Raw genomic sequence first — 20083 nt, 5'->3', positions numbered from 1 at the left:
TGGAGTGTGAAGGCAGTGGAGGATGGGGGGGACATGGAAGAGGAAAGTGGGAACAGAGCACTAAAGTGTCCTGAACAACTACCATCAGGCAGGACAAAGATGCCATTTGGAGCTCATTTGAGATGAAGGAAAAAGCTTTAACTCAGATATGAAACGGAAATTTTGAAGCAAATGGACTTACAAAAAGGAAGAACAGAATTTGAGAACTCTGCAATCTGTGAGAAATGGAAATGATGGGCAGTTCTACAAAGCATAGATGGGTGTAGTGACTAGAGAAAAAGAAAATCTTTCTTGGTTGAACTCCATGAAGTTTAAGACTACATGATAAACCAGATTAAAACAAAACAAAACTTAGTTTTCTTAGTTGGCTACAAATCAAAGAAAACTCTGTGGACCAGTTCCACTGACTGACTCTTAGGAAAGACCTGATCTAGTCCGAGCCTTCATTTTATATATGAGGAAAATTGGTGTTCAGCTCACACTTAAGGACCCAAGTGACTACGCTGTGCTTTCTACCCTTATTCTATCTTCACTTTGCATATTCCATGGATAACACTACTTCCCCCTCCCTGATAGGTGCTAACCTGATTAGCAAACTCAATACTGGGCAGGAGAAAAAGACAATATTACTTTATAGAGATGGTAGAGAGAAAGATGTAGCAGCCTTTTACTGGTCAGAGCCATTTTCCTTCAATCACTCTTCATCTTTCCTTGTAGTTTTCACTTTTCTCTATTTTGCCACTTTCCCTGATCACTCTTTTCCTTCCTTTTCATGTCCTTTCCTAGGGTCAATTACAGCAAATGGCAGAGTAACAGTCAAGAATGGAAGAGATGACCCTTAAGATTCTTATCATCCAAAAAGCTCAACGAGCTTAGAGTACTAATATTTTCCAAGACATACATGCTTAGTAGTATTATTATTAAGGTATAGGTCATTATATTTTACATTTTGGACCAGCAAAATTAAGCAGTATGATTAAATGACAATAAAAATATAATGCATAAAATTACAAATTCATATAGTTTCTATTTTTAAAATGTGTTAGAACATCATCAAATTACCACCAATTTCTCATGAAGAAACACTTGGGCTGGGTGTTTGTTATTTTTGTTTCCTTAACCAAAATGAAATTTATCACTTAGCTCACAAAGCTACAATTTGCCAATCGTGTGTGTGTGTGTGTGTGTGTGTGTGTGTATATATATATATATATAAACATTACATTTAAGGCACATTGCCCTTCTTTCTTTTAAGAAAAAAAAAAACCCTGAAGATGCATCTTATCTTGCAATTATGAAGTACTTAGGCATCTAAGAGGAATAACCTTCTAATAATAAAGATCTTAATTCTCAAATATAAAACAGAATTTATTTCATCTTCTTATCACAGTGACCATCAGTTCAAGATATACATAAATAGGAATGACTATTCAAGAAAAACTACTACTGATAAAAATTTCCAATAATTTGACTTTAATATTTCATCATCACTACTCAATTTTTCATGCATATCTTTTATGACTAACCTATTTTAGAAGCTAATAAATGTAAAAGGCAAGCTTTTAGCAGAAACTGTGAGGAGAAACAATGCAGTCTAGGTACCACTTCTCAGATGCTGTTTGAGAGATGCAGAGCAAGTCCCTGATGGCTTTATGTCTGCATCTTGCACATGTGAGTCAGTTGCTAGGAAACGTGAAAGACAGGGATTCAGCATTAGGTCTGCAGAACAATGAGCTAGCTTAATAGTTATCTGAATACTAACACATAACCTTCCTAAACTGTTAGACAACTTAGGAGACTGAAAACCACATGCGATGTTTTTCTAGAGAAACTGATTATGATGTAGTCAAGTCTCATCCTTTAACTTTAATAAACATTCTGGTATCTACTGAAATAAGAAGTAACAACTGCAGACATTCAAAAAAATTGTTTTTTCAGCTAAAAGTTAAACCCAACCCGCCATCAAACTTACAGATAATAAGAACTAATCTCACTGCTTTAAGCTGTATTTTCATATTGTTACACATACATATGTGTACACACACAGAGAAGATAGAAAAAGAAAGAAAACACACACATATCACCATAATAAAATACTTGCTGCAAAATTACCAGAATAGAAAAAGGAGTGACTAGAAACAAGGGAAATATACATTCTGTCTCACACCACACAAGTACACACACAACACACAGACACAAAAGCACACGTACACACGTACTCTTCCATACACGTCAAATGCGCTTCTCAGTCCTTGAGCTTTTGGTCTACTTGGGCATAATAAACAGAAAAAGAGAAATGAACGAGGTGTCAGGAAACACGGGATCCATGAATTTACTGTGTGACTCTGAGAAGTACCTTAACTTCTCTGGGAATCATTTCGTCACCTGAAAATTAAGAGAGTAATGCTAATTTCAACAGGTTTTTGAGAGGATGAGATGAGATGATACGTGTGGGAGCATTTTACAACAGTATAATACCATACATAAAAAGGTAGTACCATTGTCTTATCTATAAAATGGCCATTTTAATGAACAGCCATAACAATAGGACTCAATGTTTGAAAATCAAAATTGAGCCAACTAAAAAGTATTAATGGATGAGGGTTATTTTTCCCAAAAATTCATATGTAAATTAGATTGTTTCACTAATATTAACATCAAAACAACACTCAGTGTCAGTTAACTAATATGAGAAAGCACCATGATTTAAAACAAACAAAAAAACAACTACAAGAAGAATTTACATGGTTTCTTTAAAAAAAATGTATTGCAAAATAATTGTATGTTTATGGGGTACATGTGATATTTTGATATATGCATACAACGTGTAATGATCAAATCAGGGGAATTGGGATATCCATCATCTCAAACATTTATCATCTCTTTGTGTCTGGAACATTCCAAATCTTCTCTTCTAGCTATATTGAAATATACAATAAATTACCGTTAACTATAGTCACCCTACTGTGCTTTCGTACACTAGACCTTATTCCTTCTATCTAACTGTATTTTTGTACCCCTTGACCAACCTGTCTTCATCCCCCTATGCTACCCTTCCCAGCCTCTAGTAACCATCATTCTACTTTCTATTTCCACAAGGCCAACGTTTTTAGTTCCCACATATGAATAAGAACATGTGCATCTCTCTTGAAGACATTTTAAGCCATTTGTATTAAGTCCTCCAGATTTTTAAGAGTGGAAAAGTACATCAAATTATCAACATTATAAAAGTAAGCATATAAATGGACTATCTCAAATATTGCCCTCCTTGTCTTTTCTATACCAAAAGTAGCTTTGCCATCACTTCTACCTTCAAAAAAAAAAGTTACAAACTATAAAATTTGTGAACCTCTACTAAATTCAAATTGAAACTGAATTTACATGAAAATCATAGGGGCTTTTTAATGTGCTTCTTACAATCCCAGTGGCCAACACATACATCCAGAGTGCCAAGCACCCAGGATCTCCATGTATTTGTTTGCCAGGGCTGCTACAGCAAAATAACAAAGACTGGTGGCTTAAGCAACAGAAATTTGCTTTCTCACAGTTCTTTCTAGAGTCTAAGATCCAGGTGTTGGCAGGCTTGGTTTCCCTGGAGGCCTCTCTCTCCTTGGCCTGAAGATGGCCACCTTCCTGCTGTGTCCCCCGGGGCCTTTCCTCTGTGCACAAACCTCTGGTGTCTCTTCCTCTTCTTCTTTTTTTTTTTTTTTTGAGACAGAGTCTCACTCTGTTGCCCGGGCTAGAGTGAGTGCCGTGGTGTCAGCCTAGCTCACAGCAACCTCAAACTCCTGGGCTTAAGCAATCCTACTGCCTCAGCCTCCCGAGTAGCTGGGACTACAGGCATGCGCCACCATGCCTGGCTAATTTTTTCTATATATATTTTTAGTTGGCCGGATAATTTCTTTCTTTTTAGTAGAGACGGGGTCTCACTCTTGCTCAGGCTGGTCTCAAAACTCCTGACCTCGGGCGATCCACCCGCCTCGGCCTCCCAGAGTGCTAGGATTACAGACATGTCTTCCTCTTCTTATAAGGACCCAGTCATGGTGAATTAGGGACCACTCATATGACCTCATTTAATCTTAATTACATCTTTAAAGGCCCTAACTCCAAATACAGTCATATACTAACTTGGGGTCAGGACTTCAACATATGAATTTGTATGGGACACAATTCAGTACATAAACTCCACTTGCTACTTAATCTCAGTGCAACAGTAAGCACTAAAAATTTTGACTGGCCAACTAGTTCCACACACAGGCTGCAACGCATTACTCAATGTCCAAAAGCTCCAGGTCCTCATCAAGAGAAGAGACAGTGAGGGACACTCAGGTGACAGTGAGCTAACATACATAAATATCAACATGGCTGAGGAAATAGACGTCTCTTGGACTCACATACTCAAAAGATAAACCTAGTGTGTTCAGCTGTTCTCTGAAAGTTTTCCTCAACCCTATCTGCTGACTTTGGCATTTCCCCAAACCGGGCCTTAACAAAAAGAACTACATTGCTAACATCCAAACTGCCAGCAAACACTGGGGAGGGGGAAACAATTAACAAGCAATTATGCAACTTCGCAAATACTCTTTCAAAAGGAGCTATAAAAATTCATTAAAAACACTTCCTGAATACTTCTGAAGCTGATTTGGAATAAAACTCATGTGAATAGCTGTATTTTTACTGTCTTAGCTTACATGTTATAATCTTGTCTGAAAATTGCCTTATACAAAAAATAATATCTTACATTTCCATAGTTTTCACCATTCTTACGTATTTTCTCATTTCACACTCCCAATGACTTTATGAGGTAGAGAACACAGGAAAAGATGAAGAAAATGAAACCCAGTAAAGTTAAATGACTTGCTCAAGGTCACAAACTAATAACTGAGGGAATCAGAATGAGAATGCAGGTCTTCTGACATCTAAAGTCAGCACTCTTTATTCTTGGGACTTAATAACATTCAAGGCACTGAAACTACAATCTTGCAAAATTCACTTAGCACCACTGGGATGTAGAAGTCTATAAATAAAATTAGATTTGCTGAAATTCTGCACATAATGGCAAAGTGAATTTGGTCTGAAATAAAAATAGTTTTGACCATTTCTTCAATACATATAACATTTCTAAGATGTCAATCATCTCAATGAAAATTTCCGAAGCAGCATTTTTGTTGAGAATTTATTTCACTAAGCTTAATAACTGGGTAAACATCATAAAATTTCAAAGCAAAAAAAATAATTCTCATAATTAATAATACGAAGCAAAAATTTAACCTAGCAACTAGGTAATTTTCTCAACTAGATGATCTTACTGATCTACCACACACATTTTCACTAGAGTAGAAACATCTTTTCAGCTAACAACTGAAATTAAGGAGAATAACTAAACTACTGGATCTTAAAATCATGAGGTTAAAAAACGCAGGCTTATTTAACAAGAGGAGAAAAACCAACTATATGAATATAAACCACAATAAAAACTTGTATGTAGTATTGAGCACTTACTAGATGCCAGGCTAAGGGCTTTATGTGTACTGTCGCAGGCAATCCTCCCAACTACCCTATGTAGTGGGTACTATTTCATACTCAGTACAAATGAAGAGACAACAGTGAGGTTAAGTAACGTATCCAACAACCCACATTAACAAGGCAACGCCACAATCACACCCAGCTCTGTTTGACTACAAAGTCTGTACTATATATTCCTCTACTGCCTTGATCCCAAACACAAAGATGAGATCTTGCCTATCACAGCTGAAAATAGTCCAAGAGATGGGCCCAAAGAACAACAAAAATAAATATGTAAGCAATATGTACTATTAAGCATGAAATGAATGAATGAAGTTAAAGAATTTCCTCTGAAAGTCTTAAAAAAGAAAACAAATTACCTTCATTCACTCATTCTTTCAAGCAACAAAAAAGTGAGCACATGTCATCAGCCAGGAACTCTCCTAGGTCCTTGATACTCTAAGAATGATATGACACAATCCACCCCCTTGAAGAGTTCAAAGTCCACTGAGGAACGTGAACATGCAGAATAGATTTTAAAAGGTATTAATTAATATCAGTGACGGCACACAGTAGGGTTACAAAAATTCCTAGCATGTGTGAGGATTCTGACTTGTATGAAATGGCTGAGTATAGTGTATATGCCTCTAAAAAAAAAAAAAAAGAAAGAAGAAAGAAAGGGGGGGAGACGGAAGGAAGGAAACAAGGAAGGAAGAAGAAAAGAATTTCATAAAGCTATTTTTCACTCTCTTTAAACGCCAGAGAAATAATGATATTTTGTTAGTTGAAAAAGGCAAATCTCTGATGGGCCAAAAGTATGTGGACCAAATATACAACCTGTTGATAGGCAGGCTTGATCCAAGGATAAAATTTATACTATTTAAAGAATAAAGGTGAAGTTTTTGGTACATGAATTATATCTTGCTAAAAAAAATTAAATGAGAATAAATAAATCATATATCCTTTAGAATTTTACTGAAAATATTATTTTTTCAAACTGAGCTTTAAGTATAATATGAAAATAGAGAACTGAAGTTATACTATTCAAAGAACTTGCTGATGGGTCCACCTACTGTATCACGTCTCTCTGTAAGGACTAATGGGCACGCTGGATCTCAGGTCTCAAAATCAGGAAAAGCTGCATTTCTCCATAGACCAATGGTAAACTTTTCTCAAATGAGCATCACAGATTTAATAATGGAGCATGCTGCTCCTTTTCTCCTGGCTGTTAGCATTTTTTATACAGTGACATTTTACTTTTATCTACCTTATTACACACACGCAAGAATTTAAAGAGGCTTCAAGAAATATATAACGCAAATACAACTAGCACAAAAAATAAGTGATGCAACATCAATACATCTTGCTTAAGTCCTATGGCTAAGTGAGTAGGTTAACAATACCTACAGCAGAATCATGAAACTGATAGTCAGAGCTTATAAAAGGATTACACAAGGCTGTAGGTAAGAAAATCATTATAGAATATTACGTTAGTGACCTTACAGTACTTTCTATGGAAGGATATTACTGTCTTTTTACCTATTTGATTCACTCATGGATATTAAATAGTATGCTCTTCCAAGGTGATCCCCTCTCCAAGGGACCTACTAGTACCTCCCTAAAAATATAGCCACTTGGGATAAAATCTGGCATGCCCTAGGTCTGTGTGGGTGAGAGGATGTTTCCTTTTGACCTTTGACTGCCTACATATATGCCCAAGTCCCTTCTGGACAGAATATGTCCCCTGTCTCCCCGTCCACATGCTGAAGGTGTCATCTTTCTTGATATGGGTCAGAGGCACTGATGTGCAGCAGGCTGCTTCAGTCATCAACCGTGACTTTCCCATCAACAAGGAAAACAGCATCCATAGATCAGCCACAGTGAAGATTCTGACCATGAGGGTGTGGCTACCAACATAGTGACAGAACAAGACACGAGGACCTTCTGGGACATGGAGACCGGCTACAACACATCCATTGAGGACATGCCCCTCAAGGCCACTGACCTCATATGAGAGGACTGTTGGCTCCTGTCAGAGTCCAATCCTGGATCTGAGAAGGAATTGGAGCAGGAAGGGGAGGAAGTCCATGAACGGACATCTTTGTCTTATTTTTTTTTTTTTTTTCCCAAATGAATAAAAACCATTTTTGGAGGCAAAATGGAAAAAACAATGTTATATGGAGCATTTATCTGACTTAGAGGTCTGTAGTTCATTAAAAAGCTTTTATGAAGATAAAACCTTATCATTACATGTCAAATAAGTATTGGGAACAGAATTAAACATGTATATTTGTTAATGATGCTCTATATTTTCGCATTTTTCTCTTCCTTTTGAGACTACAGCTAGAGATTTATATCTTTATAAAGTGTAAGTTTAGTAAGTACTATATTACCCAGTTAGAAGTAAAATATTGCCAAGGCTTGTTCATTGTACAATTTGAATGCTGTTTTCAGAAAACTATACATAAAAATAAAAAGCAAATAAAAAATAGTTAAATGTTTATTAGATGACTGAAACCACCTAGTTTGAAATTTTGTTCACATGTATTCACACATCTATCTTCAGCTCACACTATTTCAGCAAAACAATATATTTTCAGGAGGAAAACACCTAGTTTGAATACTTGAAACACTGAAACACTTTCAACAACACATGGGATAATAGCCATTTATTTATCTTACCCCATTTCACTAACCAACACTCACAAATATCCATTTCATACTAAGTAAACCACAAGTTTCTGGGATGATTCTTCTCTACTAAATTGAGTTGGAATACTTGAAATAGTTGTTGAGCCTAAACAGCTGACATGTTTATTAGGTACCCAACCTTACAAATCACAATGGTTCTTAATCTGGAGCAGCATCACTAAAAAGTAAACATGTGTTAGCAATTTCAAGAATAAAATTTCTAGAAGGTTTTTGTAACAAACTGCTAAACAAAGACAAATTTTTTGTTCTTTCCAGTAATAGTTATTATTGTAATTTCTTTTTGTCATTCATTTACTTACACCTCCCTTTATTCCAAAAAGATGACTTAAAAGGCATGAAATATGTTTGTGACTTGCAAATAAATATTTGTTTATTCTATCACTTTATATATAAGAGTTTTTAAGCTTATCTGAAAATTGGGCAGAGGGGGAATTACATTCTAAAAATAAGTAAGTGATTCTACTGCTTTTATAATGGATGAATGTCTGATACTAGTTCAAAGACAGCTATTAAAACCCTTTATTATCAGTCTACCTAGCAGTTCCAATAGCATTTTATTAAAATTCTATCTACTTTTTCACCAACAGCAACCCATTAGCAACATACACCGGGGCATTACTAATGAACTAAAATTCCCAGAGGACCTATTTCAAACTCTGCTGATGGTAAAAACACAATTAACCATACATAAAAAACACCTCAGAAGACCATGCTTCACAATGAACAATTTCAGGTTACACAATGATGCAACTTACTAGTATGCCATCAGAGGAAAAACCTTTTGTAGGTGGACACTGGGATGAGAAATATTTCTGTCTTACATGGCTCACAGAGAGATTCTGATCTTTTTCTTCAAAGATGGTCGCCTGACTTGATACAAGTTAGAATTAACTCATTCATTCTGCAACTTCTCAAGTCAGTATTTGTCTAATTCCTGGTCTCTAAAGGCTGCAGTAATCAAGGGTAACATAAAAATTAACTTAAAAAAGTGACAACTTTCCAAAAAATGTATGCCTCAAAATAAACTGGATCAAACAGAACTGTGGTGATATATTATACTATGCTTGAACATTTATAGACCCACACAATGATTTAACAGAGAAAAAAAGAAGTCATCCCTCTATACAGGAATTGAGCAGCACAGAGCAGAAAACAGACCAGATGAGATGCCAATCTGCAGTGTAAAGCATGGTTACTTATAACACAAACTAGGGATCAACAATTCAGGTCTGTGATTTTTAAGTGCGCAGGGGCCTCCCTTAACATGCATATCAGCTCACTGCCGTGCTCTGAGCTCCACCTCTACCCTCAACCCCAGTGAATAATGATGGATATAATGGCAGAGGGGCAGAGAGAAAAGTTTGAGAACCACTACTCTAAACACGGACACTTAGACATAATTCACCAAATAAAATTCTGTAAACTAAAACAGTTACATATAATCAGGAATAAAGTTCATTTTTAAAGAAGCAATGCTCATTGAGTAGGGGTTTATCAATAATGCTAGTTTCAACTTCTGCTTCAACCAGAATAGTATACGGATTACTCCAACAACTAGAATCTCAGAAAAATTCCAATGCATATTATTTGTAATGCAGTACTAGCTTCTTAAGAAAGTAATGGTTATCTCCAAGGACCAAGGAAGAGAGACAAAAACAACATTTAACCAAACAGTGAGTGGGCGCTGATAGCATTAACAAAACTTGAAAGTCAGAGTTGCCCTGTAGGCAAATATCTTCAAAGGTTCTTGAATCTATATATCTAAGCCTTGGGCATGCTGCATAGTAGGATAGATAAATTTGAGGCTTTTATATTAAGATGGATTGTTGAAGGGGCTAATGACATCCCTAATATGCCTTAACCCCTGAGATATATATATAAAGTCCCCTCCAAAGAGAAGAAACCCTCAATAGCCATCATTGTGGGTTTTTTTTTTTTTAAAGAAATGTACTGAATCTATAATTAAGCACTTACAAAGTACCAGAATTTTTTCTCATTATCTTATATAATATCACACACAAAAATTCTAAGAAACAGGAATAATTATTATTATTCCCTTTTTACAGATAAGGAAACTAAAACACAGAAAGTTTAACTTTTCCAAAGGCACAAATAAAATAATTGGTGGAGGTGGAATTTAAGCCCAAGTAGCCTAATTTCAATGTAATATCCTTAACCACCATCTTATTCTGCTCCTTGTACAAATGACAATAATTTATTGTGTGATTATTGCATGCTTAGCACTGTTTTAAGCCATTTAGATCTATTAGCTAATTTAATTCTTGTAACAACAAAGTTTACAGATGAGGAAACTGAGCCAAAGAGAGGTTAAGTATTTAATAAGGGTCACCCAGCTCCTTAGCAACAGAAATGGACATTGAGTCCAGGCACTCTGTCTTCTGAGCATGTGCTCATAACCACACCTCATCGCTCTGTTTCCCATACCCTGGTTCATTTAATCCACTCATCAGTTCCCTGGGGGAGTTTCCATCCCTGTCACACACAGCTCATTCATAGGGAGGAAGGAAATATACCCACATAAGGCGGCAGGTTTTGAGAGCCAGCAAACCAAGACCCCTTTCTCAGCCCCTGAGTGGTAAAATTAGGGAAACATGGGCAGGGAGATGTTTTCATAGCAGACCAGGAGGTCTCCTGACAGAAGCCTTGGGTAGGGATATGAAACAAGATCTCTGATATAAACACACTCACTCTCAGGAAGAAAAACACCTAGGCTAGTGGCCTGTGCTCAACACCAGGATTTGAGAGTTTACGGAGAAGGCTCAGAAGAGCAGAATGCGTGGCTACTGCAGGAGGTGCCTCAGGACTGGCTACTGCACAATATGGAGTCTGGGAGTATGACCCAAAAAGAGCTGTGACCTGGTGTGGTAGGCAGAGGCACTGGCCTCCCCACAACAAGGATTTGCATGTCCTAATCCCTGGAATCTTCATAGTTACTAGCCTTTATTTTGTTATCTATTATATCTTTGTTCGTCACATGGCAAAAGGGATGTTGAACATGTGATTAAGGTTTTGGACCTTACAATAAGGATACTGTCTTGGATTACCTGGGTAGGCCCAATCTACTCATCTGAGCCCTTAAGAGCAGAGGAGGGGGGCAGAAGAGTCCTAAGAGAGGTGCAGAAGATGGCAAGAGAGATGAGATGGAAGGTAAGGCCAGAGACACTTGGAGGGTAAGAAGAACCCAACTTACCATGCTGCCTTTGAGGAAGGAAGGAGGGGACCACAGACCAAGAACACACGTGGCTTCTGGAAGCTGAGAATGAACTTCAGCAAGAAGACAGTTATCTCAAATTCTAAAACTGCATGAAATGAATTCTACCAACAACCTGAAGGAGCCTTGGAAGCACATTCCCTACCTCCCGCCCAGAGCCTCCAGATAAGAGCTTAGGCTGACTACCAACACTTGGATTTTGGACTTTGGAGACACAAGCAAAGAAACAAGTCAAGACACCCAGCACTTCTGACCTGCAGAGGTGTGATATAATAAACCAGAATTGTTTCAGACTGCTAAATTTGTGGTAATTTGCTATGGCAGCCATAGGAAACTAACATACCATGGTAGCCAGGTAAAACATCTTTGCAACCTGGGCAGAAATCAGAAAGCCCATCTCAGTGGTAGTGGGTTCCAGCATAGTAATGGGTCAATAAGATGCAGTTCCCACTTGTCTCCCACCCTGTGGACTGAGTATACACCCAGATTTTCTAGACAATTCAGGTGGTGGGCTGGAGGTTGGAGTAATTCTCAAAATGGTGATAATGATGGAATGAAACTACAAATCAACTACAAGAAAAACACTCAATTCTATACAAAATCATGGAAATTAAATGACCTGCTGCTGAATGATTACTGGGTCAATAATGAAATTAAGATGAAAATCAAAAGATTCCTTAAACTGAACAGTAAAGGGGCACAAGCTACCAAAATCTATGGGACTCAGCAAAAGCACTCATAAAGGGAAATTTCACAGCTTTAAATGCCTACATCAAAAAGAAAGATCACAAATTAACACTTTAATGACACATCTCAAGGAACTGGAAAAGGAAGAACAAACCAGCAGAAGAAAAGAAATAACTAAGGTCAGAGCAGAACTAAATGAAATGAAAAAAAAAATACAGAGGATCAATGAAACCAAAAGATAAATGAAACTGAAAAGATAAATGAAACTGATAGACCTCTCCCTAGATTAACCAGGAATAGAAGAGAAAGGAACCAAATAAGCTCAATCAGAAATGAAAAAGGAGATATTACAACTGATACCAGAAATACAAAATATCATCTGTAAATATTAATACTATGAAAATCTCTGTGCACATAAACTCAGAAACCTAGAGGAAATGGACAAACTTCTGGAAACACACAACCTCCCAAGACTCAATCAGGAAGAAACAGAACTCCTGAACAGACCAATAATGAGCAATGAGACTGAAGCAATAATAAAAACATCTTTCAAAAGAAAAACAAAATAAAAACACCCCAGACCGGATGGATTCACAGCCAAATTTTACCAGACTTATAAAGAAGAGTTGGTACCCATAATGCAGAATAGAGAATACTCCCCAACTCGTTCTACAAAGCCAGTATCACCTTGATACCAAAGCCAGGAAAGGATACAACAAGAAAACTACAGACTAATATCAATTACGAATATAGATGCAGAAATCCTCAATCAAATATTAGCAAACCAAATTCAATAGCACATAAAAAAAAAATCCACCATGACCAAGTGGGCTTCATCCCAGGGATCCAAGGATGGTTCAACATATGGAAATCAATAAATATGATTCAGCACATAAGCAGAAGCAAAAACAAAGATCATCTCAATAGATGCAGAAAAAGCATTTGACAAAATCTAGCACCCTGTCATAATAAAAACCCTCCACAAACTAGGCACAGAAGGACGTATCTCAAAATTGTAAAAACCATATATGACAAACCCACAGCCAACATCATACTGAATGGGGAAGAGTTGAAAACATTCCCATTAAGAACTGGAACAAGAAAAAGGTGCCCACTGTCACCATTTCTATTCAACATAGTTCTGGAAGTCCCAGCCAGAGCAATCAGGCAAGAGAAAGAAATAAAGAGTATCCAAATCGAGAAAGAGGAAGTCAAACTATCACTATCACTTTTTGCTGACAATATAATATTATATCTAGAAAACCCCAAAGACTCCATCAAGAGACTCCTGGAATTGAGAAATCAATTCAGTAAAGTCTCAGGTTATAAAATTAATGTACACAAATCAGTAGCATTCCTATACACCAATAACAGTCAATCTAGAGTCAATCAAAGACTTAATACCATTCACAGTAACTACAAAGAAAATATCTAGAAATATACTTAACCAACTAGGTGAAAAATCTCTACAAAGAGAACTATGAAACACTGAGGAAAGAAATCTCAGACAACAGAAACAAATGGAAAACCATATGCACATGGATTGGTAGAATCACCATTATTAAAATGTCCATACTACCCATAGTGATTTAGAGACTCAATGCAATCCCCATCAAAATACCAACGTCATATTTCATAGACCTAGAAAAAATAATTCTAAGGTTCGTTTGCAACCATAACCAGATAATGGACTTCTTGAATAAGACAGGTAAGGGTTCAAATGACTCAACAGAAAATAAATTTAAATGATGTGACCATATTTGTAACTTGCAGTTACAAATTTGACTTGGAGAGCAAGTTGAATAATTTCAAATGTATAATGGGAACTCAATTAACTCTACTGTTGAATTGTCTTTACATTCAGTTTCTTATACATAAAACTTACTTAAAATGAGGTAAAAGTGTACAGTGAATCAAATATCTAATTTTTTTCAACAGGGCAGTCAATAAATTTGAAACACATATGCTGGTTAGACCTAAGTCATAACCTAACTTTGCAAGAAGGCATAGAACCAATACAGCTTCCCAAAGACATACCAGGCAAATGAATGAAAAACCTTTCAATGGTAGTGAGCACACAAGTCAAGCTGGGAATTAAATTTGGCAATCTCTATTCTATGTAAATCACTGAGCTCAATCCTTTACACACTTTGTCTCATTTAATCCTCACAACAACTCAGCAAGATAGGTATTGCTATTCCCACTTTAAAATTAAAACATTAAGAATCAGAGAAAGAACTTGCCCAAGGTTACAGAGTCAATAAAAGACACACCTCTTACTTAAACCTGGCCTGGTGTCTCTTAGTACAGGGAACATGATTAACACATGCCCATTCATAAATATGAAAATGCAAAATACATTTAGTAGAAATCCCAAAAGGCCATGGGCAGCAATATTATTCCAGGAATTGATCAACCTCTTGATCTCTACCTTTCCAAACTTCCCTTCTCCTCCTCCTTCCCTTCTAGCCTAATTGTCTCACCCTGGATTCCAACATATGGTACCATATAAAAAAAGAAAAAAAATAGTAAAAAATCCTTTTAGGAATTTTATGATATTTGTTACGGTATTATTTTTTATCATAGAGCCAACTCATATCACAAATATTGGCCTTCTTCATCTTATGTTTAAATTACACATATAAAAAATTCCTAAAGTTAATAAATTTTCAACATTGCCTGAGAGACAGAGACAGACATACAAAGGTTAAATTCTTAAATTTAGTACTTTGTCCTACTCATCCTCTTCCTCTCCTCTCTGTCAGCTGCACTGTCTCCTTTCCCCACTGTTCTCACGCCATGTACATTACTGTTACTATTTAGAAATAACAGTATGAACTCATGTTTAGCTTAATATAGCCACAGATAATTACATATAGAAATATTAAGAGAGATGTGTATCTAAATGGACTTATACACATTTATTTCCTTTCTCTATCAGCTTAGAAGGCTGAGAAGCAATAACACCCAAGTAGCATAGTGCACGCCAAGAGCTCAGATCTTGGTATCTAATACCATTTTCCAGTAAAGGAACTTGGAGAAACCTCTGATTCTAGGACTAGGACAGGAAATACACAAGAAACTCCTTCTATAGCCAGAAAGTAAGGAAATGCTCAAAACACAAAACAAACAAACAAAAATCCACAATAATAAGAGTATGTTGAAAGGATATACAGGTCAACTAAAAAAGCTTCCAGTGGCCAAAGCTAGACAACTTATGAAACAAAACATATAAAGTATATTGGATTATATAATACAAACCATCAACTACATATCCATGAATCCACACTGATACGAATAAGTGACTGAATAAATAAATAAAGGAAAGAGAAGAGACAAATATCCCATGTGGAAGAATTCCAAATAATTTATGTAGATACTTGTCCTCAAGGAGGTAGACACAAATCCCCATTCCTCAACTGAGGGCTATACTAAGACTTGGTTCCAAAGGACACAGTCAGGTGGGTCAAAGTCAACATCTGTAGTTATAAGTCATCTTGATAACAAATACTCCTGATATAATGTTATGAAAATAGTACTTTATCTCTGTTGTCTTCCTCCCCAAAACCTGTAACTCCAGTCTAATCGTGAGAAAAACACCAGATAAATCCCAATGGAGGGACTGTGTAAACAAATACTTGACCACTCCTCCTCATGTTTGTCAGGGTCATCAAAGTAAAGGAAAGTCCGAGAAACTGTCACAATCCAGAAGAGTCTAGGGTGACACGATGGCTAAAGGTAATGTGGGATCTCGGATAGGATCTGGGAACAGAAAAAAGGCCATTACGTAAATACGAATGAATCTGAATAAAATCATGAGGCTTAGCTAATAATAATGCATAAATATTGGTTCATTACTTGTAACAAAATTATCATACTAATGTAGGATGTTAATAATAAGGGAAACTGGGTGCAGGGCAAATGGGAACTCTCTATACTGTCTTTGCAATTTTTATAATTTTAGAACGGCTCTAAAATAAATGGTTTACTTTTTTAATAAAAGACAAAGCCTAGAAGAAAAGCTTTAGAAAATGTAATCACAGTACACTACTTACTTCTGCAGTAAAGCAAAGTTACAGAGTCCTAACAATATAAACAGTGATTATAGAACTCATAAGCAATAAATACATATTGTGATGGCAGAGGTAGGGATGTGAATGGTATGGCATTACTATAAATCCACATCTATTAGCTAATCCTCATTTCCTATAGCAGTAGAAAATGAATACCATTTAAAACTGGAATGAGTAAAAAAAAAAATAGCATAAAGACATTACTTTATATTTGAGGGTGAATATCTCCCAAAGAGAGTGAAATATTTGTCCCTGTGGGCCAGGAAGACAGGAAGTAAGATAGGTTGGAAACTGCTATTTTAGCATTATAAGCCTTTAGAACTATTTGAATTCTTTAGCACTTGGATATCTATTACTTTAATACTTTTTAAAGATAAATTTTTTAAAAATAAAATTCCAAAAAATGACTTTAGCAAGCTGATTTATGACCTATAGAGATTAAGTAATTTACTAATAAATAAGACAAACAGAATTAGAAACCAGGCTGTATGAATCCAGAGTCCATGTGTTTGGCTTTATGCTATACTTTTCTATGTGATTAAGTGATTAAAATAAAATAGCACCATTGTTCTACAGGAAACAATGAATGGCAGGTATTTTTAGAAGTAAATACCAATGTAAACTTTTTTAAATTGAAGAACTTCTTGCTGAAATCTGTTACTTTTAACACTTCTATCTTCCACTCTCTCTTTCCCTGTGAAATGTCAACATGAAGAAGACAATTTGCTAACTGTTAAAGTAACCGATATCTGGGACCATTCACAAAAGCATAAATGAGATATTTGACATACTTTATAGTTTTGACATCCTTTTTATGACACACATAAAGCATGTCATACTTTATGACATACATTTATAGGTACCTAAAGTAATCAAATTCATAAAGACAGAAAGTAGAATGGTGGCTGACAGAGGCTTGGGGAAAGTGGAAATCGGGTTTAATGGGTACAGAGTTTCTGTTTTGCAAGATAAAAGGAATTTTAGAGATGGATGATGATGATGGTTGCACCACAACATGAATGTATTTAATATTACTGAATTGTAATTTAAAAATGGTTAAGATGGTATTTTATGTTACATGTATTTTACCACAATTGAAAAAATTTTTAAATGCCAGCTTTACCCAGTTATATGCTGTCTACAAAAAACTCACTGTAGCTGTAAGGACACACATAAGCTGAAAGTGAAGGGATGGAAAAAGATATTCCATACAAATGCTAACCAAGAGAGCAGATGTGGCTTTACATAGATCAAATAACATAGACTTTAAGCCAAAAACTGTCACCTGAGACAAAGAAGGACATTTTATAATGATAAAAGGATCAACCCACCAGGGAGACATAACAATTACAAATATATATATGTCCTAAACATCAGAGCACCTAAATATATAGAGCAAATTTGACAGAACTGAAGGGTAAAATACTGTAATATAGGAGACTCCAGTTCTCCACTCTGAGTAATGGACAGAATATCCATATAGAAGAGAAAGAAGGAAACAGAGGATTTGAATAACACTATATACCAAACGGACCTAATAGACATATACAGAACATTCTACCTAACAGCAACAGAATACATCTTCTTTTTAAGGGCACACAGACCTTTCTTCAGCAGAGATCATATTAAGGCTACCACACAAGTCTTAACAAACGTAAGAAGACTGAAACTCGCAAAGATGTGGAAATTAAACGACACAAACCATTGGGTTGAAAAAGAAATCAAAAAGGAGACTAGAAAATACCTTCAGATTAATGAAAACAAAAATATAATATATCCAAACTTATGGGTTGCAGCAAAAGCAGTAATAAAAGGGAAGTTCATACAGATAAACATCTATATTAAAAAGTAAGAAAGATCTCAAATAAACAAGCTAACTTTATACCTCCAGGAACTAGAAAAGAGGAATAAACTAAGCCCAAAGTTAGCAGAAAACACCAAAGATTAGAGCAGAAATAAATGAAACAAAAAATAGAAAAAAAATAATCAACGAAACTAAGAATTGGTTTTTTGAAAAGGAACCAAATTAACACACCCTAAGCTAAACTAAGAAAAAGGAGAAAAGCCTCAAATAGATAAAATCAGAAATGAAAGAACAGACATTACCACTAATAGCACAGAAACAAAAAGGATCATAATGGACTACCATGAACAATTATATGCCAACAAACTAGATAATTTAGAAGATAGGGATAAATTTCTAGAAACAAACAACTTAGACTGAATCAGAAAGAAACAGGAAGTCCAAACAGAACTATAACTAGCAGGGAATTTAAATCAGTAATCAAAAACCTCCCAACAAAGGACAGACCAGACATTTTCACAGATGAATTCTATGAAGCATTTAAAGTAAGAGTTAGTACCAAATCTTCTCAAACTCTTCCAAAAAATTGAAGATAAGGGAACACTTTTAAACTAACTTTATGAGGCCAGCACTGACACTTAAGCCATACAAAGATACCGCAAGAAAAGAAAACTGCAGGTCAATATCTCTGATGAACAAACATGCAAAAATCCTCAACAAAATACCAGCAACTTAATTCTAGAATACATTAAAAGAATCAAATGCCATGACCAAATGAGATTTATCCCTGGGATGCACGTATGGTTCAATATACTACAATCAATCAACGTGACCAACACATTAACAGAATGAAAGGTAAAAACCTCCATGATCATTTCAACAGACGCAGAAAAAGCATTTAATAAAGTTCAATACCTCTTCATGATTAAAAAAAAAAAACAACTCAGCAAACTAAGAATAGAAGAAAATTACCTCAACATATTAAAGGTCATAGATAAAAAGCTCACAACTAACACAAAAGCAACAGTAAAAAGCTGAAAACTTTTCCTCTAAATTTAAGAACAAGGTAGGAATGCCTACTCTCGACATTTTTATTCAACATAGCACTGGGAGTCCTAGCCAGAGCAATTAGGTATGAAAAAGAGGTAAAAGGCATCCATATCAAAAACAAAGAAGTAAACCTGACCCTATTTGTAGACCACATGATCTTAAATATAGAGAACCTTGAGGACTCCATAAAAAAAAATTTAGATCTAATAAACAAATTCAGTAAAGCTGGAAGATATGAAATCAATGTTTAGAAATCAACTGCGGCCGGGTGCGGTGGCTCACGCCTGTAATCCTAGCACTCTCTGGGAGGCCGAGGCAGGTGGATCGCTAGAGGTCAGGAGTTCGAGACCAGCCTGACCAAGAGCGAGACCCCGTCTCTACTAAAAATAGAAAGAAATTAGCTGGCCAACTAAAATATATATAGAAAAAATTACCCGGGCATGGTGGCGCATGCCTGTAGTCCCAGCTACTCGGGAGGCTGAGGCAGAAGGATTGCTTAAGCCCAGGAGTTTGAGGTTGCTGTGAGCTAGGTTGACGCCACAGCACTCACGCTAGCCAGGGCAACAGAGTGACACTCTGTCTCAAAAAAAAAAAAAAAAAAAAAGAAATCAATTGCATTTTTATCCACTAACAATGAACTATTTGAAAAGGTAATTAAGAAAGCAACCCACTAACAGTAACACCAAAAATAATAAAATACCTAGGAATAAACTTAACTGAGAAAGTGAAAGACTTGTATACTGAAAAGTACAAAACACTGATGAAACAAATTAAGCATGACACAAACAGGATGGAAAGACATCCTGTGTTTATGCACTGGAAGATACTGTTAAAATGTCCATACTACACAAAGCGACTAACAGATTTTGATCTCAATCAAAATCCCAATGGCATTTTTATAAAAGTAGAAAAAATAATTCTAAAATTCATATGGAACCACAAAAGACCACAAAAAGCAAAATCAATCTTGAGAAAGAAGAACAAAGCTGGAGGCATCATACTTCCTATTTTCAAAATATA

General features: G+C 35.9%; 1 protein-coding gene and 1 non-coding gene across 2 annotated transcripts in view; one reads left to right on the top strand and one right to left on the bottom strand.

Moving 5' to 3' along the window:
• The window catches only part of SLC2A13 (solute carrier family 2 member 13), a 341466-nt gene that overhangs the window by 203488 nt on the left and 117895 nt on the right, over positions 1–20083 (bottom strand). The window lies entirely within an intron of this gene.
• On the top strand, positions 7082–7216 carry LOC123640911. The gene has a single exon (XR_006736140.1). It is a non-coding gene; the product is annotated as a small nucleolar RNA SNORA67 (small nucleolar RNA).

Source organism: Lemur catta, chromosome 6 (assembly GCF_020740605.2).
Source record: "Lemur catta isolate mLemCat1 chromosome 6, mLemCat1.pri, whole genome shotgun sequence".
Taxonomy (NCBI): domain Eukaryota; kingdom Metazoa; phylum Chordata; class Mammalia; order Primates; family Lemuridae; genus Lemur; species Lemur catta.
The sequence above is the reverse complement of the archived record's forward strand: the minus strand, read 5'-3'. Positions and strand labels throughout refer to the sequence as shown.